The sequence below is a fragment of the Myodes glareolus genome, chromosome 10 (assembly GCF_982192425.1).
Source record: "Myodes glareolus chromosome 10, mMyoGla1.1, whole genome shotgun sequence".
Classification (NCBI taxonomy): domain Eukaryota; kingdom Metazoa; phylum Chordata; class Mammalia; order Rodentia; family Cricetidae; genus Myodes; species Myodes glareolus.
The window spans coordinates 75,172,933-75,197,082 of record NC_142035.1 but is presented as its reverse complement, the minus strand read 5'-3'; the positions used below and the strand labels follow the sequence as shown (position 1 = coordinate 75,197,082).

Below are 24,150 nucleotides of genomic sequence, written 5' to 3'. Positions count from 1 at the left end.
GCTCCCTGATAGTCGCCCATTTCCCTGCTGACATCAGAAAACGGCCCTGATAGGGTGAGCGTTCTGCGCTGAGCGAGGCGTAGCTGTCCCGGCAGCGCCCAGCCTGAACCATGAGTGGGCCCGAATCAGTAGTGCTCGGGCAACTCTGCTCCTCGGAAGCATTCATTTGGCGCCTTTGCTTTTTGTCAGGCAGTTCCTTTCTTCAGCGTTGCACGGTCTATGGCCCTGACTCCAGAGTCTTTCCTTCTCTCACAAAGTGCCGAGGGGAGTTCGCAAGTTCCAGACAGCATCAGCTTTCTCTCTTTGGAACTTTCAAGGAGAAGGGGAATTTTACGTTTGTGAGCACCGGGTGGCAGGCCTTCATGGTGGCCTGTTGATGGCAAGCACCAGTCTTCAACTGTAGGGACAGATGCAAAGGGAATCACAAGACAAAGCCTGTCTGGAACTCAACTGTGGGACGAGATGATCACTAGCCAAGCTGCTAGAAGCCATACAGCGAAGACATCGTGTGGGTCTCGTCTAGGTTACCTGCTTCCTGCTTGGCTAACAGAGGTGAGCCAGCTAGCTAGACTATATATCTAAGATACGTGACTGTCCATTCTGGAAGAGGAGAGGATGTGGTGGGCCAGGAAAAAAAGAAACGTTCACTGGCCAGGCAGACATCTAGGGAAGCTACAGGGCTAATTAATGCCTAGTGTGTGGTAAATCAGAGCCCCCAGGCCTTTAGACTTCTCTATTAGGATTGTGTGAGAAATAAGCTCTAGAAGCCATGGAAAGTGCCTGGCACTGGATACAGACCAGTTCACGGAGTGACAGCTAGTGGCATCCGTGCTTGGAGAAAGGCTGGGGGTGTGACCTCAGTGACACTTTGAAACCTCTGGGAAACCCTTCCCAGTGTTATCACCAGAACTTTTTGTTTGCCTGTTTAAATGAAGGCTGCTAATTTTACCAGCTAATGGGAACAATGTGAGGTTTCTGACAAATTGGAGGACATACAGAAGATGTCTCCTGAGATGCTGGAGAAGAGCATTGTGGGCCTTACTTCTGGACAGATACTGGGAAACAGACAGAATGGCATCCATATAGGATACCTTAATCCTTCTAGACTTCCAGATCCTTGTATTAGGAGAACAAAGGCTGGGGTCTGGTCTCCGCTGGCTTCGTGGGGGCGCTGAGCCTGACATTTGAATTGGCTCAGAAAACATTTTCTGAATGAATGAATGAATGAATGAATGAATGCTGGGAGGCCAGTCAAGGCTAATTGTAAAGGGTTACACCTGCTGTCCATATCTCCTTATAGAACCAAATGAAGTCTCTTGGTGTGGCTTTTGGGACTAGTGGAGCTGAAAGGACCTCCCAGGGTGTCCTTATCTGAAGCACTGATGCTTGTTTGGAGTGGAGGGGAGAACAAGAAAAGAGGAGCCAGTGGGAGAATTTCATGATTCAAAAGGTGGGGCCTGGAGGAGAGGAAACTGGGGGTGGGCAGGAAATGCCTGTAGAGATCCAGCGGTGGGACAGTGGCCAGGAGCTTCATTTAGTCCTGACTAGGGCTTTCCATGGGCTAGGGCGAGAGGTTGGCCCTAGGCTGCTTCTCTCCACAAGAATGTGAGCTCCGTAGCCCTGTGGCGCAGAAGCCGTTCTTGTCTAGAGGCCGTGTGCAGGCTGGAGAACCTGCCTTTGGTGTGCAGATGGCTCGGAGACCATTGCCACCAGAGATGTCCTCCTGGGTAAAAAGCGGTATACACGCTGTTCTTATTGGAAGAGATTTGCGTACATAGAGACAAAGGGACAGAGGCAGGGGATGAAGTCAGTGCAAAGCACAAGGCAGGGAGCTACAACCTGTGCTTCTGTACCCAGGTGTCCTGAAAAACTCAGAAAAGGGGCAGTCAGAGAAAAGACGAGTCCAGGATGCTGCAGGGAAGCCAAGGAGAGACCTTAATATCAAGCTAATATATTATTTCTGATTCATATATTACTTTTCTCATAGAAGTGAATGAATGTAAAAATGAACAGAGGATGGGCAAGAAGGAAGCAGCAGGCTGTTTGACTCTGTCCAACCCAGTGATGACAGAGACTGGAAAGAGCCACTCTCCCAGGTGAGCCCTTTGCCACAATCCACGGAGCCACGAAGCCGTCTGTGAGCGGCAGGCAGGACCCTGGCAGAGGCACGCCAGAGCTTTTGGGACAATGGCTAGAGCCTTGTGAAGATCTCCAGAAATCTCTCTCTCTCTCTGTCAGACAAAACAGTTTAGCCATTTAGGCTAATAAGGTAAGCTAAGTAAAACCAAGTATTTCCCCTGAGTAACATTGTAGGGGTGTCAAGATCTCTGTTTCCAAACTGCTCACTGTACTCCTTGACCCCACTAGATAACATCTGGAGTTCCACAATCAAAGTTTCATCTCTAGCCAGCAGCTGGAGTCGCTGACGTCAGCCCTGTACACTACTGTAAATGGAGGATGGGAAGGCAGGTTTTGACAGAAGAGATCGAACCTGAGCCCCGAAGATGAAAGATTTTCAGGGACCTGGTGGTGAGGAGAGGGATGAATGACCAGAGATGACAGAGTTGCTACCAAGTTGCCTGAGGGCAGTTTTGCAGAGTTCTAACACATTATTAGGTGTTTGGCTATTAACAGAAATGTCTCACCCACTCGGTCTGACGGTAGCAGCAGCATCAGTGAGATGGCTGCATTAGGCGGCTAAATCCATAACCGCTGGCCTCTCACATCGGGGAGCTTGGCTAATCCTAACATTAACAGGTTGCAGGACCTCATCAACAGTGCCTGCTGCAGAGTGAAGGATGCTGTTCCCGGGATCCGGAGGAGACCTAGGGAGCTCTGGGGGATGGAAGTGCTCATTCTTACCGGAAAGTCCCCTGAGAGCAGCGGGCTGTTAAAGGATCAATGTGGGGGCATTTTTCTTCAGTCTTACAGGCTGCATATTTCCTGGTTATAATAGTTCGGAGAAAAATATTGCTAAATGGCTGCATAAACAATTTTAATTGGCCTGGGCTCCCAAAATGTGCTATTTTTGTTCTGTTGCCAAGCATGCTTTTTTACTAGCTAATTATGCCCAGCATTTAACTTTCGACAGAAAAAAAAGAGAGAGAAAAGAAAAGAAACAGGAAACAAGGCATTCATTATTGGAGTGACAGCTTTTCGACAAGCCCACATTTCAACATCCATTGTGTAATTTCCTCTCCCCAGCTTACAGTTAGCTGTTCCATGAGGCCACTGGAAACAAACACCTCCTTCAGTGGGGGCTGGGAGGTGGCATGTGCAATTCAAAATGCCTGTTTGTTTTCACCTCAGGCAGAGGGACAGGTTCCCTCAGGCCACTGGAGCCCACCTTCTGCATCTCTGCCTTGTTGGGCTCCTGGCAGAAATTTCCCAACTAAGGTTTCTGCTGGGTGGTTTGCAACTAAGCCTGGGCTCCGCTGTCAGGGCCCGGGCTCCGCTGTCAGGGCCCGGGCTCCGCTGTCAGGGCCTGGGCTCTGCCTGTTGTCCATGCAACACTTCAAGGCTCCTGGGAATTTAGGTTTCTTTCAGAGGGACACTTTTTTCCTTCCAGTGAAATTATAAAACACAGCTAATTCCAGTTTGTTAGGTACCTAGTTTCAGAAAATGAAGTTAGGCTACTTTGTGAGGCTCATTTTCAACTTACTATGTGATAATTATCACAGTGTCTGTTGTATACGCATAGAAAGCACACAGATGATGAAGTATATAGCTCAAATACCATGGGACTCCCCCAAGGGTCAATAATATAATTGTTTCCAGTGCCCTGAGTGGGATCCTCATTACCCTTGTCCAATCACTATTTTCCCTTCTTTTTCAAAGATTCTAATGTTATTTAAACTTCATATAAATGGAACCATATAATATGTGGTGTGTATATTTTTATTTTAATGTATGGTATCTGTTATTCTACTTGGCTTTGTGCCTCATAGCTGTACCTCATTCAGTGTTATTACTACACACACACACACACACACACACACACACACACACATTCTATATATCAATATAATGTGGGTTATCCATCTAGCAATAAAGGACATAGAGGATTTTTTTTGTAGTCATTCTGATTGATGCATCTTTGAATTAGTTCACATGCTCACACATTCTGGCTGAGCATCAGTGAGAAGCTGATATGTGGGTCATGCATATAGTTGGGGTTCATGTTCAAATTTTACAACTTAGGTCAAACAGTTTGCAAAGTGGTGCATGCACGTGAGTCCTATTCCCCTTCCCTATCAACACTCGGTACTATTCATTGTTTTAACTGTGGCAGTTTTTTGTTGTATCTCAGTGTTTTAAGTTGCCTGCCATCCCTAGATATTAGCATGGAAGAGCACATCTTTATGTGTGTATTCATTATTCTATTTAGAATAGTAGTTGAAAAATAGTTACAAGTAATTGAAATCAGGAAAACATTACTGCAGAAGGAGAGAGATTGCTTGGAAGTGCTCTATTGAATTAGAGAACTTTCGAGCCCTCATGGCAGACCATAGCTGTGCTGTGTAATGTGGGGGACTCACAAAAGTTCATCACTGGTTCGCCAGCAATATCCTTTAAAGAAATAAGTCATTGATGTCTTCCTAGGTCTTGAATGTCAATATTCTTCTTTGGGTGCTAGGGATGAAAGCAAGGGTTTTGTGCAAGCACTCTGCCCCTGAACTGCATTCCAGGCTGCACATCAATTAAAGTTTTTTTTTGTTGTTGCATTTATTTTACGTGTGTGTGTTATGTACATGTTTCTGTGAATGTGTGTATGTGTGTGTGCCTCAGAGAATCTCCTAAAGCTTGTAGAATTTATTAATCCAAACATATACTTTCAAGTTTTTCATTGTTACATTAAAACCCCTTATGAGTTCATGTTTGGGTACATTTGCAAAGGTCAGACTATTTCAAAATTATAGTACCTTAAGGGCAAACCTGAGGACACATAAGGACATATAGTTAATTAATTAATTAATCGGAAGGCTTATGATAAATCAATCAATTAATTAGAAGGCATATGGTTAACTAATTAAAAGTCTGATTCTTTATATCTTCTTTTTTAAAAAATATTTATTTATTTATTATGTATACACTATTCTGTCTGTGTGTATGTCTACAGGCCAGAAGAAGGCACCAGACCTTATTACAGATGGTTGTGAGCGCCATGTGGTTTCCAGAAATTGAACTCAGGGCCTTTGGAAGAGCAGGCAATGCTCTTAACCACTGAGCCATCTCTCCAGCCCTCTTTATATCTTCTTTATCCTATTGTGGTTGCTATGCCCAGTCTGTGAGGGTGAGGGAGGTCCTTCTGTCTATGTGTTGCTTTTATTGGTTAACGATAAAGAAACTGCCTTGGCCTGTTGATAAGGCCGACCTTGGTAGGCAGGGAAAACTGGATAGAAGGGAGGGAGAAGTCATAGAGGTGCTGGAGACAGACGCTGGGAATTTTACCTGTTAAGTCACAGCCTTGTGGCGATACACAGATTAATAAAAATGGGTTAAATTAATATGTAAGAGTTAGCCATTAAGAAGCTAATGGTCCAAGCAGTGATTTAAATAATATAGTTTCTGTGTGATTATTTTGGGACTAAGCGACCAGGACAAACAAGCGGCCTGCTGCTACAAATTGGCACCCACATGGCCAACTAAATCCACATAAAACTTGAGAGGGCTTGAAAAGAAATTCTAGACACTATAAAACAAAGCTTAGCTGCACCCTGCCTCCCGAAATGGGCTTTGCTTGCTGGTAGCATGCTGCAGCTCCCTTATAAGAGGTTTTCCTAGTTCAGCAGTAGCAGAAGGAAAAAACAAAGTTGTGGCCATTTTAAAATGCTGGCTTACTGGGCTTTGCTGCCAGTGTGACCTCTGGCTCTTCCAGGAGACAGAATATTTGGATGGGGTTTGTGAGCAACGTGCTGAGGCTTGCTTGATGGCAATGTGAACGGGCTGTGTGCCTGGAAGCGGGGTGGTGTGTGTGGCTCTCAGAAGCAGCGAGCAGCTCTGCCATGTTGGAATGGGCACTGCAAGCAGGCAGTATCATATGTACCCTGGTAATGTTGCAGCTTAGATTCTTAAGTGCTTAGCATTTTAAGGAACACTTAAATTACAGATATGCAATAAAGATAAATCCAGATAAAGGGTCACAGTGTTAGATAAATGTGCATAGGCTTGGGAGAGAGAAGAAAAAAAATATGGACAGTTATAAAAAGAAGTAAAGTCTTTAAAGAGGCAGAGTACAGATGTAGATTAAAGGAGTAAAGATAATAAAATAAATATTAAAAAGTAATAGAGTAAAAACAAGCCATGTAAAGATGAAATATGCACAGAGAGTCTGGATTATGTATATTGTGTTTTCTTTGAATTTTTTGACTTGAAGGAGCTAAGTACAGAGAGACATTTCATTGTATGGGCTGCTAAGCTAAACTAGCATGTATATTGTAAAGGTATCATGACTTCCAAATTTGGGTCTAAGAATACGTTACTTTGGAGAAGAGGTTCTTCTCTTGTTTCCACAGAGGATGAGAATCTATGGACTGCTTCCAGACTGGTGTGGTTTGATGGACTAAGACCTTCTGAAAGGTCACTGTGAATATCCTCAAAAAATTACTTTGCCTAACTGGTGACTGAGATGAACCTAGCACATAGGATTCACCATAAAAAACCTGATTAACAGCGCTCCTAATCAGCAGGAAGAAGTATGGACAAAACTATGCCCATATTCCCAAATATTGTATATAAATGTTTGTTTACATTTTAAGGGAGATATGATGTAGATATGAATAATTTGGTATGGATCTTGGTTTATTGATACAAATTAAAGGTCAGTTTTGTTATATGTATATTTCTGCTCTTGATTAAGGTATCATGTTTGTATAGCTCATTTAAAAATGTAATGTATAATTAAAAATATAGGTTAATAGATAATCATCTATAATAGTCAAGTTTGTAGTCATGTTTGTTAGATTTTCTGGATATACAGAGATGTATTTCAGATGGATAGATATTCTTCAAATCTTTCAGAAACCTTCAGAATATGGCATTTAAAGTGTTTTAAAAACTTAAGACTTTTCATGACAATGAGACACATCTGCTCCTGGCAGCACCAATTACTTCGAGAGGATGATGGACATCGAAGAGGCTCCTTAGCCATTTGGGCAAGAAAATACCCTTGCCTGGACTGCTTAACTAGACATGAAGGACCCACAGAGAAATGACTGCTGAACTTGCCTAAAGTTGAGATGGTAGTACAAGGTTTCTGCTTCCTGAAAGAGTCTGCTAGACATTCTGCAGGATGTAGAAGAAAGTGGCTGACAAACTGCCAATATAGCGAGATGTTTCTGTCAATTCTAGAGTTTTGGAAGTTGTTTATAATGCCCTCCCTGTTTACTTAGGTAATAGTATATCCTTCTGTTCCTGGGTAGTCTCAGTTCATGGTCTTTCTTGCAACCAGATATTGCCTTAGAGAAAACTGCTGAGACTCAGGCCTCTATTAAGCTTGTCATGGCTGGGTCCTACAGTGATCTGTTGTTGATGTTTATCAAAACCAAAGATGAGTCAAAAAAAAAAAAGAGTTGAAATAACCATGTTCCCAGGGTGGATCCAGACCCTCCACATCCTATTTGGCTCAATATTATAAAACTAGTGATAATAGTTATTATTCCCTATTGAACATATTATATGACAAACTGTCTTTTAAGCACTTCATATCAGATGATGCCATTTAATCTTTATAAATTAAGATTTATAATTGGTTTCTTTTCTGTTACAACAAAATGCCCTCTACAAAAACAAGTTAAAGGAGAAAGATCTCACAATCTCAGGTTACAGGCCACATGGCAGGGAAATGACAGTAGCAGGAGCTTAGTGGCTCTTCTCACATCACATCCGCAGTGAAGAGCTGAGAGCAATGAATCATTTGTGCTAGTGATCAGCTCTCTTTCTCTTTCTTAGATGGCCCAGGACCAGGGAATGACCCTCCCCATACTTAAGATGGCCCTTATATCAATTAATGATATAATAAGGATAATTAATATAAGGATTAAAGAGAATCCTCCACAGGCATCCCTGTCAAGATAATATCTCACTGAGACAATGCCAATCAGCACAACAACCTTACAAAATGAATATTATCGTTGTTACAGATTCTTTGGCAAAGGAGCTATCTTGGAAAGACCGAGAATCTCACAAACATTACAGAACGGGTGACAGAGGAGATGGGGCCAGCTGTCTGACCCTGGAGTCTCAACTCTTGACCAACACGTCAGTGATTCCTTGTGATTCTGGCCATGCTTCCTGATTGCACATATAAATATACTTCACTGCCAAGAGCAATGCTGCTCGGTGGGATGATTGCTGGAGAGAGGAATGAGATTCCTCTCCGTATTCGTTCTTTTATGGTTTCCTTTGTGGCTCCTCCCAATGAGAGTCGAAGATTATTTCCTGTCCCTGATGATCTGACTTTGTGACTTGCCTAGCCAACTGGAAAGTGGTGGAATAACAATGTGCTAGTCCTGAGCCTAGATTTTCAGAGCTTGCTTTTGATATCTCTTGATTGTCTGATGGAAGATGCGACATCGGGAGGAAGGCCAGAATGAGTCCCCAGATATGTGAGGCTGCCCAAGGACCTGAGGTCAGCCAAACCTCCTAAGTCAGCCTACCTTCAAGTGTAGATACCTGAGTGAGCATCCTAGGCCCAGTGAAACCTCCCTGCTGACTCAAAGACTCATGAGCTGAGCATTAATTATTGTATGTCACTGAAGTTCTGTGATGGTTTGCGTCATGATTGTGTTGTTAGATAACACGTTCTGTGGTAGCTATGTACAAAGGGTGGATGGTTTATACTGCAGTGTATATGATACCCAATACATAGGATAATGTTTACTGCAGTGGCTATGTCTAATGGATGGGGTACTGACAACAAGGTCAGGAAGTGCTTTGTAGACCTGAGCATAGTTTGGCCTCCCAGTACGGTCCAATATCAAGCTGCCACTTGTCTCTTTCTGAAGCATGTAAGATCTATGCTCCTGAAGCATGTGGAGACATGGCTTCATGCAAACAGCATCCTTGTACCATTAAACCACTTAGGAGTACTGTGATGGCCATTAACTCTTACTGTACAAAGATCTCACAAGAATTGTACCACTGTGTGTGTGTGTGTGTGTGTGTGTGTGTGTGTGTGTGTGTGGTGTATGTATGCATTTGTGTGTACTGGTCATACAGTTTAAGTTGCAGTTTTGTCTTTCACTCCTCAACAAGTCCAGAGTCTGTAGGCAATAACACTGGAAAGACTACAACCCCTCCGGGGCCATCTGAAGGTCATTCATGGTCCTTCTGTGACAGACATGGCTGGGCTGGTGTTCTCCAATGACTCAGAGCATCATTGTCTTACATAAAGATCTCCTCCCACTGCTGGTTCATGTGTCCATCAGAGGAGATGTAGTCTTTCTTCAACAAGCCAACTCTACCAATGTGTCAAGTCTTCCGGCCTCCGAGATTTCCAGACTGCTTCCGGTGCTCCAGTCTCCCCTGCTGTACCCCCAAGCTGAACAGCACTATACTCTTGATCCTGTTCTTATTCCTTTTTGCTCTTCTGGTTCAGTTGTGTGTTGCCAGGTAACTAATTACTCACATGCTAGCAACATGACTAATGCTCATGTAATCTACAGGTCAGGGAATTGTAAAGGTCATGGCATATGCTCGCCATTGTTCTCGGGTTTCTGGAGCTTAGAGTGGGATAACTTGAGTGGAAGGTGCTGAAGTCATTGAGAAGCTTCTTCATACACACTTGGCATGTGGACTGGGTTAGTCCCAGATGGAACAGAATGTCCACAGCATGATGTCACAGCATGATGTCACAGCATGATGTCACGGTATGATGTCATAGTATGATTTTTTTATAGCTAGTCCTATCAGTATAAGGCAAATGCCACATGGTTTTTCGAGACTTTTCCTTGAAACTCAATGTATGGCTTCATATCTCCCTTACTCTGAAGGTTAAGATAGCCACAATGCTGTTCTGTGTGAGTCCTGGAGAGGTGGGACATAGACATCATTTCCTGATGGGGCGATTGTTAGGGACTTTGGAGCCACGGTTTTAAATTGTCACACCTTAAAGCTGTCTACCCGTTTTTCCTAGTTGCTAAGATCACTTCCTGTGTGTGTAAGAATCTTTTCACTGTGGGGCAGATGGCGCCACAGTTAAGAGCCTTGGTTGCTCTTGTAGAGGATCTGAATTCAGTTCTCAGTACCCACGTGGTGGCTCACTATCATCCACAACTCCAGGTCCAGGGGAATTTGGTGCTTTCTTATGGCTGTGGCAGGCACCAGACATACATATGATCATATATATATATATATATACACACATATATATATACACACATATATATGCAGGTAAAACATTCTTATTCATAAAATAAAATGAATAAATCTTTTTTTAAAAAAAGAATGTTTTCATTAAAAAGAACTTCAAGCTTACATGATTCAGGGAAGACACAGATAATTACAAGCATCCAAGTTTTCATAGAGTCACCGTAGTCCTGTTGTGTGCTCTGGAGGTGTATGCTGGGGTTTTGTGAGATAAATCCATCCTTTCTGGGATCTCCCTAGACCTGGAGTAGCCAAACCTTGCCAGCCCTCAGGGAGGGTCACTGATGGAGGCAACAGAACGCTGTTGCAGGCTTGTTTCAGCATAAGAGTGTGATGTGTCTCCTTGAGCTGGGGCCTGGAGAGCTGAGAATCAGGAGAGGGGAGGGGGATGCTTAGAGCTTAACCCTGTATTCCTAAACATGTATAAATTTATCCTAGATCTTTCTTCTTAGATCTATCTTTCGTCTGACCTTCAGGTTGAGTCTGGCTGCCCCTGGTTGAAAAGGCTCAGTCTTCAGCCTCTTGGATACACTCCACACAGTGCAGGGAACAAGACACTCAGGGTCTTGAGGTGATTTTAAAAACAAACAAACAACAACAATAAAAACCAGAAAATGCTCCAACCTGGAATTCAGCAGCCCTGATTCTGTGGGTTACTCTCGGAGTGACTTTGGTCATGTACTCAATTCACTAGAACTCAGTTTCCCCTTCAGTCAAATCAGGACCCTAACCTTGAAAGACCTCTAAAATCCCTTCAGAACTCTCTGAAGGAGGTGATTCTAGCACACCAGGCACTCCTAAAATTTCAATCTTCAAGCTCAAGTTTATTTCCTGTCTTTTGCCTTACTGCTGGCTGCCTTGCTCTTGGTGTAATTTATTTAACTGAGCCATGCTGAGCAGTTTGGAACTGAGTTTGCATGAATCACTGTCCATAAAATCAAGTTAAGTGGATTTCATTGCACACAGCGCACCTGTGTATATACGCCGCAAGAAGAAGCCGGATTTTCTTGGCTCTTCCAGACCCCTGTTAGAATTGCTTCTCCACTGATACAGCATTCACCCTGTATTTATTGTCCATTGTTATAACAGCTTCCTTCAGAAAGCTGAAAGTAAAGCGTTAGAAGCAATTTCTCCTACAGACCATTTTATATAGCTGTCCAGGCTCCCTATCTCGCCAGGAAAACTGACATTGATTTTCCCTATTTTATCAGAGTCGACAAATATCATCAGATCCACCTCCAATTCTGTCATCCTACAAATTTTTATTGAGTGTTATAGGAAGTCATCTTGAGTTAGGCACAGGGCTGAAGTTCAGCGTTCTAAGACCCTACAAACTGGGTCGGTCAAGTGTTCAACAACAACTCGGGGTTAAACAATGCGAGAGAATGTGGCTGGGTAGAAAATGGCATATTCAATATTTTCTGAGCGAGGAGAAGCCAAACACAAGGCGCATGATACTGGGAAGGATTATGGGGAGTCTGGGAAAGAGGTTGAGTGTGTGAGGCTGGTTTCAATTTGGACCATTGCCCAGGTTCACCCCCCACCCTCATGCCCCACTGACAAGCTGGACAGCCGTCATCTGAGTTCATCACGGTCTGTAAAAAGATGTGGTGGGGTGGGGGTGGAGATGGCATTTATGGGAAGAAATGCCTGAAGGGTCCTGCTCTGGTGCTTGTGAAAATATATTTGCGAACCGGTGTGAAGGATTATAAAGGGATTTATTTCATTTTGTAACGCAGCCAGAAGCCCAGGTAGGTGGCTGAGGAGACGGCTGTTTGTATTTTGTTCTTATTTTCTATCGTGATACAGGAAATGTCTGCTCCGCCACAGAATAAACATTTCGCTTTCCCAGGTTGATTTCTAATGTTTTTGAAAATGCAATTTCGTTTGCCCTCTCTGGGTGTCAGAGAGACATACATGGGATGTTGCAGAAGGGTGTGGTGGCCTTGCTGACAGTTTATGTATTCAGTCCCCTAGGGAAAATCAAGTTGATTAAAGTGACTAAGTTCTAGACATACTTCCTTGGATCTGTGACCTAAGCAACATTTGATTCATTTCATTTGGTTCTGTTGGTGGTGCTGTTTGGGATAAGGCATGCCCACATGTCCCCAGTGCCCATTTGGGATGCTACCACGCTTAGACGACACCCTTTCTGTCCTGGGGGTGTACTGTTGTGCTCTGGTGAGCAGTGCTGTCTAATGCAAATACAGCACACATGTAAACTTCGAAATTTCTTTTCAAACTCCAAGACCTTTAAACATTTTTCTTGTATTGGCACTGGCTACTCTTCCAGAGGACCAGGATTTGGTTTCCAGCATCACATTGTGGTTCATAAACATTGTAATCCCAGTTTCAGAAGATCTTTTCACCCTCTTCTGACCTTTGAGGGTACCAGGCATGACACGGTACACATATATACATATATGCAGGGGCAAAACACATATACACATAAAATAAATAAAAAGAAAATTTAAAGATTATCAGATTTTATTTATTGTGCATGTAGGGGGCTATGCATCTGTTACTGTGTGTATGCATGTGTGTGTGTGTGTGTGTGTGTGTGTGTGTGTGTGTGTGTGCGTGTGTAAGTCAGAGGACAATTTATGAGAGTCAGTTCTCTCCTTCCACCAGGTGGAATCCAGGAACTGAACTCAGGTCATCAGGCTGGGTGGTGACTGCCATTATCTGCTGGCTCAGTAAAATCCTTTGAAGTCGGTTGTCAGTTGGTGCATCCCGACACCCTGGAAGACTACCTCGGTTTATTCTCACCAGTAGGTCTTATTATAAATTTTCTCTCAAACCAGGTCCATAAGGGACAAGGAACCCTGGAAAAGCAAGTGGGAAAACAGAATGATCCCGTGCATGAAGTCCGGACAAGTCATAAATGTGGTACAAACAGAGGTAAGAGGTGACATTTTCAAATACCAAAGGATTGTATCAGATACCATCACAGGGAACGAAGCAGAAAATTATATAGTTGACCATTGGGTAATAACTGGTCCTTGTCAAAGGACTGGGTTCTTCATTGCCTACAAGAGTTAAAACAAGGGTGGTTAAAAGTACTTGTTGCCCTTGCAGAGGACCCAGGTTCAGTTCCCAGCACCTACATTGTAGTTCCCAGTTGTCCTTAATTCCAATTCCAGAGGTCTGATGCCTTCTTCTGAACTCTAAGGGCATAAGGCACGCACGTTTTGTCCATACACACACACAGGGCAAACATTCATACACAGAAAATCTAATAAATGAATCTTTAAAAAAATCCCACTATAAATGAATCTACAGCAACAGCAACAACAACAGAATGAAACATCCTCTGGAGCCTGGGGCCCAGAGAAGGACTGAGGGGTACAGAGGCTTGTGCCAATGTTGTCATCAGTAACCAGGTGTATCTATTACACGCTCCTAATACATCTTGTCTGAAGCGAGATTTGCCATGACCTAAAGCCCATATCCGGCTTTGAAGACTAAGTATAGAAAAAGAAAAAACAGAAAAAAAGGAAACATGTGTTAATGCCCATAAGTCATTGTAACAAAACCTACACTGCATGCTAACTATCTTTTTCTAGTTTTTCATTTTTATTACACTGTATAGGTATTTTACCTGCATGTACATCTGTGCAGCACTTGTATGCCTGGTGCCTGACCACGGAGGCAAGAAGACGGAATGGGATCTGATGGAAGTGGAGTAACCGATAGGGGTGAGCCACCAAGTGGGTACTGGGAGTCAAATCCAGGTCTTCTGGGAGAGTAGCATGTGCTCCTCACCACTGAGTCATCTCCCCAGCCTTGTACATTAACCATTCATGAGCGTGAACACCATAAGGATTTAGGTGCGACTTTCTCCCCTTCCTAGTCCTACACCATCTTCATTATTTCAAAGGAACCCTCCCCCCCAATCCCTCGAGTAGAGACTGCCTATCCTCATTTCTCAGCCTCTCTTAAACACCAGCCTGCTTTCAGGATCTATAGATTTGTCTGTTCTGGAGATGTCACTTAAATGGAATCAAACATATATGACCTTTGTTCCCAGAGTCTTCACTTTTCATAATTTTGAGGTTTATCCATGGGGTAGTATCTATAGGTTCTTCACGCTTTTTTTTTAATCTCTTCTCATTTTACATACCAATCCCAGTTCCCACTCCCTCCCTTCCTCCTGCTCTCCCTACCTTCCACCCACCCCAATCCCCATCTACTCCTCAGAGAGCCAACAAAGTCTGGTATATCACATTGAGGCAGGACAAGGTCCTCCCCCCTATATCTAGGCTGAGCATGGTATCCCTCCATAGGGAATGGGCTCCAAAAAACCATTTCAAGCACTGGGGATAAATCCTGGTCCCACTGCCAGTGACCCCACAGACTGCCCCCTCCACACAAGGGTTCTTCACTCTTTTTCATTGCTGAACAGTTCCTCATTGTATTATATACCACATTCTGTGAAACAGGTGTGCTGTTCACTGCTCATGGGAGGGCAATAGCATGACACGTTAATTCGCCGACCTATCTACTGATGAACACTGACCTATTGTTACCTTTGTTGCTATTGTTTTTGAAACAGGGTCTCACTATATAGCTCAGGCAGGCTTTGAACTCATGATTTTCTTGTCTCAGTTTCCTGAGAGCTTGGATTACAGATATATATCTCTATACCTGGCTCTATCTTTGGATTATTGTCCATAGTGATATCATGAATGTGAAGGTTCATGCTCAAGTTTACATTGCAATGTCTTTCTTATTTTTTTTCTGCTTCTTTTGGGTCTACTTAAGGGCTGACCTGCTAGGTCATATGGTGATCCTATATTTAACTTCTTTAGAAATGGCCAATCTATTTTTCAGAGTGGATGAGCTGTTTCCATCAGTAATGAACTTAGGTTCCAACCAATTTCTGCACATTCTTACCAGCTCATATTATTTTGCATTAATAACTGTAATTGGGGCCATAAAGATAGCTCAGTAGCTAAATTCTTCTGCAATGCAAGTCTGACAACCAAGTTTGATCCTTGGAACCCATTGCAGAAGGCTATAACTGACTCTTAAAAATCTGGAAGTTGTGTCCTGACCTCTACCCACATGGCAAGGTACACACTCCCAAACATCATAGTCTCTCTCCCTCCCTCCCTTCCTCTCTCCCTCTCTATATACAGACATATTTTTCAAAAACTGAAAAAAATTACTTATATCCGCTCTAATGGGTATTAATAGATATCTCATTATAGATTTTTAAAAATTAACAAGGAGCTATTTCAAATTCATAAAAAAATTAATCAGAGTAAAGAGAGTTCCCATTTACCCTCTATCTCCATTCATGTGCAACCTTTCCTGGTGTCAACACTTTGAGCCACAGTGGTACATTTGTTTCATCAGTGAAGCTATGTTAGTGGACCGTCATGTCCCCAAGCCCACAGTTTCCTTCCGGTATTGGACAGCCCAGGAGTTTCGGACAAATGCACAGTGGTTGTATCCACTGTTACAGCGTTATCCTTTGTAAAGCAGCTTTGCTGCCCTGAAAGTTCCATGTCCTGCTCGTTGTGGTTTTGATTTGCATTCTGTAATGATTGAAGGCATTCGGCACCACTCTGGTGGTTCTCAGACAGTCTTGAGAAAGCCCCTTGAGGCCCACCATGGTGAGGAAGAGGGGAAGACAGAACAGGTGGCCGTCACAATTATTTCACATTCATCTAATGCACGTCTCATGAAAGATCTGCCAGCACCAATGGTGCCGAGGCTAAGCTGACTTGGACACTTGGTCTCGTGTTGTCTGCATTCGCTCTTGGCTAATGTCTTGAGATTGTTGATATGCCTAAACTGAGAGTAGAGGCTGATTTTCTGACTACCAGACCATTTCTGCTCTAGCATCCTGTCAGTAACAACAACAAATAAAGACTTTCACCCATGTCTTAAATGCTTATGTCATGGTAGGTGATGATATAAACACTGACATGCAATTCTTTCATGATACAGTTTTGTGTTTCATGTTGTGATGATAATTTGAATGTAATTGGACTCCATAATCTCTTAGGGAGTGGCAGTATTGGGTGTGGACTTGTTGGAGTAGGTGTAGTCTTATTGGAGGAAGTGTCTCACTGGGGAGGTGCACTTTGAGGTCTCATATATGCTCAAGATACCACCCAGTATCTCAGTCTACTTCCTGTTGCCTTCTGTTCAAGTCATAGACAGCACCATGTCTGTTGCATGCTGCCCATGCTTCCCGCCATCATGATAATGGACTGAACCTCTGAACTGTAAGCTGCCACCTCAATTGAATGTTTTCCTGTATAGGAGCTGTCTCTTCACAGCAACAGAAACCCTACTAAGACACATGCCATGAAGCTCACATGTTATGATGGCTCGCTTTAGTTGTCAACTTGACACAACCTAGAATCACCTGGCATGAGAGTCTCGGTGAGAAACCACCTACATTGGATTGGCCTGTGGTCGTGTCTATAGTGAATGGTGTTAACTAAGTTGATTGATGTGGGAAGACCCAGTCTACTGTCGGTGGCATTATTCCCTTGGCTATTGTGGTATAGCAGTTCCCCTGTGATTGAAACATTCCTTCCTTCAGGGAACCTCCTTAAGACAGAAGGTAAACAACTCAAATAACTTCAGGAAGTCTCTGAAACTGACCAGATTCACTAGGCCCTTCCCTCCCGGAACAAGCAATAAAAATGGCTGAGAGTCACTTTTAGATAAGTCAAGTTGTAATGCAGACTCAGCTCAGACCAGCTGCCTGGCAGAGGCTTAGACTAACTGAGTCACTGAGCAGTCTGCAGGCTGTGCAGTGTGATCCAGGTTCCCAGCTTTGTGGGCTGCCCCCATGCTGGGGTAGCTTTTGATGATGCAGCTGTCTGTGAGTCGTTTCTGCTCCTGTAGGCAACCCCTCACCCACATTCCTGTAAGTAACCCCAATAAATCTCATTGGTTCGCCAAGCTAGACTTGGGTGGTATATGTACTTTGGTCTGTTGTGGGCTCCCTATCTGGGGTGAGTAGATGTGTGTGTGTGTGTGTGTGTGTGTGTGTGTGTGTGTGTGTGTGTGTGTGTTGCAATGCGCTAGGAAAGTCTTGTCATACAATAGATATAAGTGGTGAAGGACAGCCAAGCACAAGCAGGTAAGAGAGTGAGCATGTCTGCATCTACGTCTGTCTGCTCTGAACTAAGGATGTCATGTGACTGTCTGAAGTTCCAGCCTAGACTTTCCCACAATGATGGACTATAACCTGGAATTTTAAATGAAAATAAAATCTTTTCTCACCAGGTGACTTTTTGTTAAAGTATTTTATGTCAGCAACTGTCTATTGCTGTGAGGAAACACCATGACCGAAAGCAAGTTGGGGAGAAAAGGGTTTATTTGACTTACACTTTAGTACCTCTGTTCATTATTGAAGGAAATCAGGACAGGAGCTCAAACAGGGCAGGATCCTGGAGGATGGAGCTGATGCAGAAGTCATGGAGAGGTGTTGCATACTGGCTTGCTCTCCTTGACTTGCTCATTTCTTGACTGATTTCTTATAGAACTCAGGACCAGCAGCCCAGGGGTGGCACCACCCACCATGGGCTGGGCCTGCCCCCATTCATCACTAATTGAGGAAATGCCCTATGGTGGATCTCATGGAAGCATTTCCTCAGCTGAGACTTCTCCTTTCTGATGACTCTAGCTCCTGTCAAGTTGACACACAAAACCAGTCCACACAGCAACAGAAATAAAACAGAAATACATGGGACAGAAGACGTCTCCCTAGCCTGCAAAGCTGCCCTCCAACCATGCTCCATCCTTCTACTTGCTCTCCCCCACAGGCGCAGAAGGCCTGCTGTTCTATTTGGAGGCCAGCCCCCATCTCAGCATCTCATCCCTCCGCCCTGTTGGCCTTCCCATGATACACTCTTGAAACCATGTGCCCTTCAGTAACTGACCACTAGGTTTTCACAAAACCCTGAGAAGACGTTGAACCTCTCTTTTCAAATGAAGGAAGTTAAGTCTTGGCTGAGTAAAGTCAGTTGCCCAAGATCCCAATTCTCAGATTCATATGCTCATTGACTTAAAGAAAGAAAGTCATAACACCTCTTCCTGGTTCAAGTCGCTGGAATAGGTACAATGTGGGAGACAAAGATGCCAGCCAGCCAGCCAAACAGAGTCTTTATCCTCAAAGATCACAGAGGAATGGGAGAGGTAGACAAGGATCACAAGTGTGTACAGTACAAACTATCCAGGAACAACGTGGGGGATCTGGCTCCAATCCCCACGCAGCAGAAAAACCATTTATAGTCTCCGATTGTTCCCAAATTGGAACTAATAGCTTTATCAACAACACAGAACAGCTGATTAACACACTGACACTCCAATGTGTGTTACATGCAGTGAAAAGATGCACGAGCAAGGAGAGATCACTTTCTACTATCACACAGGGTGAGAAGGGCCCCCCAATGTTTTCAGTGGACACAGGTCTTAACCGAACTCATTGCAACATAAGCAGGAGGAGGTTACAAAGCCATGAGACTAGGAAGTGTGTCCTGTAGTCAAATTTCTACAGTTATGACTAATCATGCATCATCATGTGTGCTTACATTTCTTCTGACTGCCAATAGTGCTGTGTGTAGTCTGTAAGAGTTTGTCTGCATAGCTTTGATAAGTCTTACCTTTTTATACAAGGCTTGGTTATAGTTCATGGTAGTAAAAGGTGCAATAGACTATCAAGTGGATCTGCACAACTTGGTCCTGTTGCTCAAGGATCAACTATATAAGGTAAAAACTGGAGGTATAACCATACACATGTGCAAAGGTTTTATTAAAGGTGACTTTCCAGGCAATGGTGGCACACACCTTTCATCCCAGCACTTGAGAGGCAGAGGTAGGCGGATCTCTGTGAGTTCGAGACCAGCCTGGTCTACAGAGAGAGTTCCAAGACAGCTAGGGCTACACAGAGAAACCCTGTCTCTAAACAAAACAAAACGAAAAGCTGGCTCATGTATACCGTGTTTACAAGTATACCATGAAAAACCCCAATAAGCAGAGGCTTAATGAAGAGAGACCTGCGTTACTTTGTCACAGAGAGGAGGTCTGGAGGCAAAGAGATTCCTGACTTGGGGTGGGGGAGTCCTCTGAGACCCAGTCTTTTTTGACACTCTACTTTATGAAGCTTATGGTCCAAAATGGCGCCGAGTCACAGACCACTGTGACTGCATCCCAGGCAGCAGGGGGGAAGAGAGGAGGGTGAGCATAGAAGACGAAGACGTCACCATCAGGTCAGTGCAGATGTCACCAGCAGTGTCAGAGCTCGCTGCAGCTCTTCAGAGGCTTCACCTTCTGTTCACAGCCCCAGGGCACAGGTGCTGTCTCAGCCTCAGCTACTTGGCATGGGGAAATGAAGGTTCCATTAGCTCATCTTTTGCCATACCTACTAGAACTGGAGCTTACTTCAAGGAATAAAGGGAAAAACATTGGTTTGTTATAGTCTGATATACATATTTACTTGAAATACTTAAAAACATGTTTTATTTTATTTTTAATTATGTATGTGCATGTGCATGTGTGTGTGTGTGTGTGTGTGTGTGTGCGTATGTGTGTGTGATGTGTACACATGTGAGTCAGGTGCCATCTGAATCTTGGAAAAGGTATTGGGTTCCCCAGAACTGGAATTACAGGCAGTTGTGAGCATCCTCGCATGGGTGCTGGGAACCGACCTTGGGTCCTCTGGAAAAGCAGAAAGTGCTCCTCACCACTGAATAACCTCTCCAGTCCCTGGAGTACCTTTTTTTAATGGTAAAAATTGGCAGAGACTGTAACCATTTAAAAGCTTCTTTGTCTCAATAAATCCATTAATACATCAATCACAGGCATGCTTAACTATTGTATTCTAGGAGGGCAATTAGTGATGTGGTGGGAAGTTTGTCATGCTGTGTTAAGCACTAGTTCCTGGACTCTAAGAAAACTTGAGCCAGAAAAAAAATAAAAAGAAGAAAGAAAGTTAGTTGGTGATATAAAAGAATGATGGTGCTGGGACTGTCTTTTGAAAAGAATCCTTATCACTCAGACATACATCCGGGGATGGAATGGCATGATATATGGAACTTGCTCTGCAACAGGAATGAAAGAGCAAGGAGGCTTCACGCAGATCAAAGAAGAATGGCTGTGAGTGTGAGCTCTGCTGGAGCTGGGAGTGGATACACAGAGATCTGGATCATCTTTATGTATGTCTGAAAATTTCCATAGTAAAATGTTTTTTAAAATAGAGTAAGTGTGAATCACTTAACCTCTGATTGATTTTGCAAAGAGGCTAATAATACCCTCTCACAAGGTAGAGCGGAGTTCAGCATAATCATAGGGCATGTGAGCAACTCGGAGGTGGGTAAAGGGACCAGCAGGGATCCTCTCTCCAGCTGGATGGGACCGAATAAGGCTGAGTTAGGTCTTCTGACTGCCTCCCTGCCTTCACAGCCACAGAGGTGGCAGGCAACGCTGGGCAAGGGTGCAGTGTGACTCCAGCGGCAAGGCAGGCATCCCGGCCCTCTGAGAGCGCTCCGTGGATGCTGCTCTGTGCAGGTGGCCGACCACAGACCACTCCGCTGCAGCAGACTGATTCTCAGGCACCATGCTCTACTGACTACTGTCCAAGAAGTGACTGAACACGGGGCTCCAGAGACTGTTTTGATATGGGTTTTCGGGAGGACTCTGATTCTTTGGTTCTTATTTTAATTTCGGCACAGTGACTGTGCCTTAATCTACTTACTGCTGTCTCAGTCAGCAATTGTAGCTCTGCAGTTACCAGCCTGCTTCTCTAACAGCAGCATGGCTGCTCGGGCCACAGCCTGGTGAGAATTCTGCTCCCTCAGGCACTGGCCCTGTCGCTGCTGCTAATGGTAGCTTTAACTACATCTCTATCGTTCTAATTATGAATAAGACTCGAGATTCAAAGGCTGGGGTGAAAACCTGTGAGCTCAGAGAGGCTGAGTAGCAACTAGCTAACACTCTCCTTTTGCTGGTGTCCATGGAAGACCAGCGCTTCTGCCTCACCAAACCAGAAAAACCTGTGCTAATAATATCCTCTCACGGTAGAGTGGCTATATCCAAACACCACCCTACTACTTCCTGCGTCTCTCTATCTCTCCCGGAGGCCCTCTGAGGCTCTATGGTTACTTTCTGTCAACTAATTGCTAACACAGCCTCCTGACTCAGGGTTAATTTTATTTAATTAACGCAAATGCAAACTCCAGGTTCATAGTGTGATTGAATATTCCCAACAGGTTCTGGGGACTGATTTTCAGGAGAGAAATATTAATTAGTGGCAAAACAGTCAGCATTTATTGAAAGTCAAACTATGGACCAAGAATAAAGTTAAGCACCTTTTATCCCTCAAATCATTTAATTCTTCCAACAGCTTCCATGAGGCAGGTCTATTTTAATCTCAGCTTGTAAAAATGAAGAGTCCACTCAATAAGGGTGGGTGGTCAAGGTCACAGAGCTGAGCTTTAAACCCAGATAGCGTGACTGAGCCCACAGGCAGGGGACAGTGGTAGATTGTGTGGTATCTAACTGCAGTTCTGTTCCAAGGGCTGTGAGACTCTCGGTCTGTGAGGCAGGAAAAGGCCACCCACGTTGCTGAGGATGTGAAGCCATCCCAGGGGTCCACTGTAGGGCTGAGAACCAACAGGTTGTCAATGTCACACTTGGGTTAAGAAGATGCCAGACTGAGGTGGTCTGACGGTCTTCACCAAAACTCACATGGACATTTCATCTTCATTATGAGGTAATAAGAGAGCGGGGAATTAATGCGAGCTATCTGCAAGTGAAACTTTCAGGAAGAAACTACATCTTAGCGAGGTTGGAAAGAATGGGACTCCATGCCAAGGTAGCTTTATATGAAGGAGAGGTGAGACCTGAACTGGGCTACTCTGTCCTTGCCAGTCCCACCTGGGACTTTGCAACCTCACCACCAACAAAAAGCCATAGCTAGATATGGGCACCTGATCTTGAACAACCTAGGCCCAAATAAACTTACTTACAAATTATACAGTCGGTGATATTCAGCTATTGCAACAAAAAACAGGCTAAGCTAGCAGGCATGTAGGATTAGCTTTACGGTGATAGTTTTGGTTAGCCTGCCTTTATCTGTTGAGTACTTTTCTGAGTTTGTTTGTTTTTTAATTTATTTTGTGTTGGGGAATGTTTGGTACATGTTGGGGTAAGATAACAACTTGTAAAAAGACTTGGTTCTCTTCATCATGTGGGCGCTAGGGATTCAACTCAGGTCATCAGCCTTGGCAGCAAGTGCTTGTATCTGTTGAGCCATCTTGCTGGCCCTGAAATACTTTTAATATCATTTTGACAAATATCAATACCATTTGTATGGGAGGAAAACCAGGCCATGTGCCCTTCAAAGACCAGGATCTTATCCATTTCACGAATATGGATGGAGTGGTTACCTTTGTTTGGTAACCACCATTAATATTCCATGGAAGAAGCATTGATACCAGATCCGGGTCACCCCGCGTCTAAGCTTTGGCAGTTCCACATCTTGACATTGTTTTGGGGAGCCACCCCCTTTCTGGTCTTGGGAAAGGGCCATGACTGGGACTCTGGGGAGTTGCTTCAATGTTTGCTTGAAGTATGATCCTTGAATGAAGAGACAAAGACAGAAAAGCGCAGAGATGATCCCTCAGTAGCAGCTATGAGAAAGTAGCCAGCTTGTTAATTTTTCTGAGACCCAGTCATTTAGATTATTTTCTCAGTTGTACTCTCTTGTGTGATATTACTTTTGTTTACTAAAACTTGTAGATAGTATTTCTGTTGGCTATTTTTAAAACTCACATAAGGCTCAAGATTAAATTCCAAGCACTTTTTAAAACACACTCTTAATCCTAACAAACATACCTTGCCTTCCTCCCTCAGGGCCAGGACCCCTTCCTTCCAGAGCTTCCTGGGTCAGGGTGGAAAGGGCTCTTGTCAATGTGCTAAGCTTTACCTTGAGGGATGAGTGAAGACACCCTTTAAATTACCCATAAAACCCTTTGATTCACTCAGGAGAGGTTGCCATGGGCAATTTGCTAAGCTTATTGATTATTTTCTGTTTAAATTAAAGTTTGATGTCCTGGAACAGGCTGTGCAGTGCATGGAGTTAATGGAAAAGGTTGAGATGGAGGGAGAGACACTCACTGGGGAAATGGAGGGTATTCAAGGAGAAAACAGGGAGTCTATGAAGAGGAGATTGCCGGCTTCAAGTCGTAATAAATATGATAGCAATAAAAAAGATAGAGAATGGAGTTCTTTTATGAACAAGGGTGGATTCCCAACATTTAAAGCCCCGGAGAGACAAGGGGAAAACATGTTAATTACACAAATGTTTATTGAGGGTTCATTATGTGTCAAGCACTGTGCTGAGCCGGGGGTGGGGGGTGGGGTTGGGTGGGTGGGAGAGGGGGGGTGATAGAGAAGAGAGCACCATCTTTGACTTAGTGTGGTAAGTCTATGGCTCTCAGTCAGGGGCCCCTGGGTCAGCTGAATCCCTGATGCCTGGTGTATCTGTCCGTTTTCTGTTACCATAACAAAATACCAGAAGTAGTCTACTTTATGAAGAGAAGAAGTTTATTTATCTCACAGTTCTAGAAGCTCAAGGACATCACGTTGACATTAGCTCAATGTTCTAGCTTCATTCCATTTCCTGTGATAAATCACTACAACCTTGGGGAAGAAAGGGCTTGCTTGTCTTACGCGTTCATGTGCATCGCTAAGTGAAGCCAAGGTAGGAACTCCAGCAGGATTCTGGAGCAGAAATCATGGAGGAACACTGCT

At 43.9% G+C, this 24,150-nt stretch overlaps 1 long non-coding RNA gene across 2 annotated transcripts; it reads left to right on the top strand.

Moving 5' to 3' along the window:
* The first annotated feature begins 54 nt into the window (after positions 1-54).
* Positions 55-6,839, top strand: LOC125406611 (uncharacterized). 2 transcript variants are annotated; one of them, XR_007233964.3, is made up of 4 exons: positions 55-552; positions 1,301-1,450; positions 1,988-2,269; positions 2,368-6,839. It is a non-coding gene; the product is annotated as an uncharacterized LOC125406611 (long non-coding RNA). The 2 variants fall into 2 exon arrangements; XR_007233963.3 differs by lacking the exon at positions 1,301-1,450.
* Positions 6,840-24,150: the final 17,311 nt, after the last annotated feature.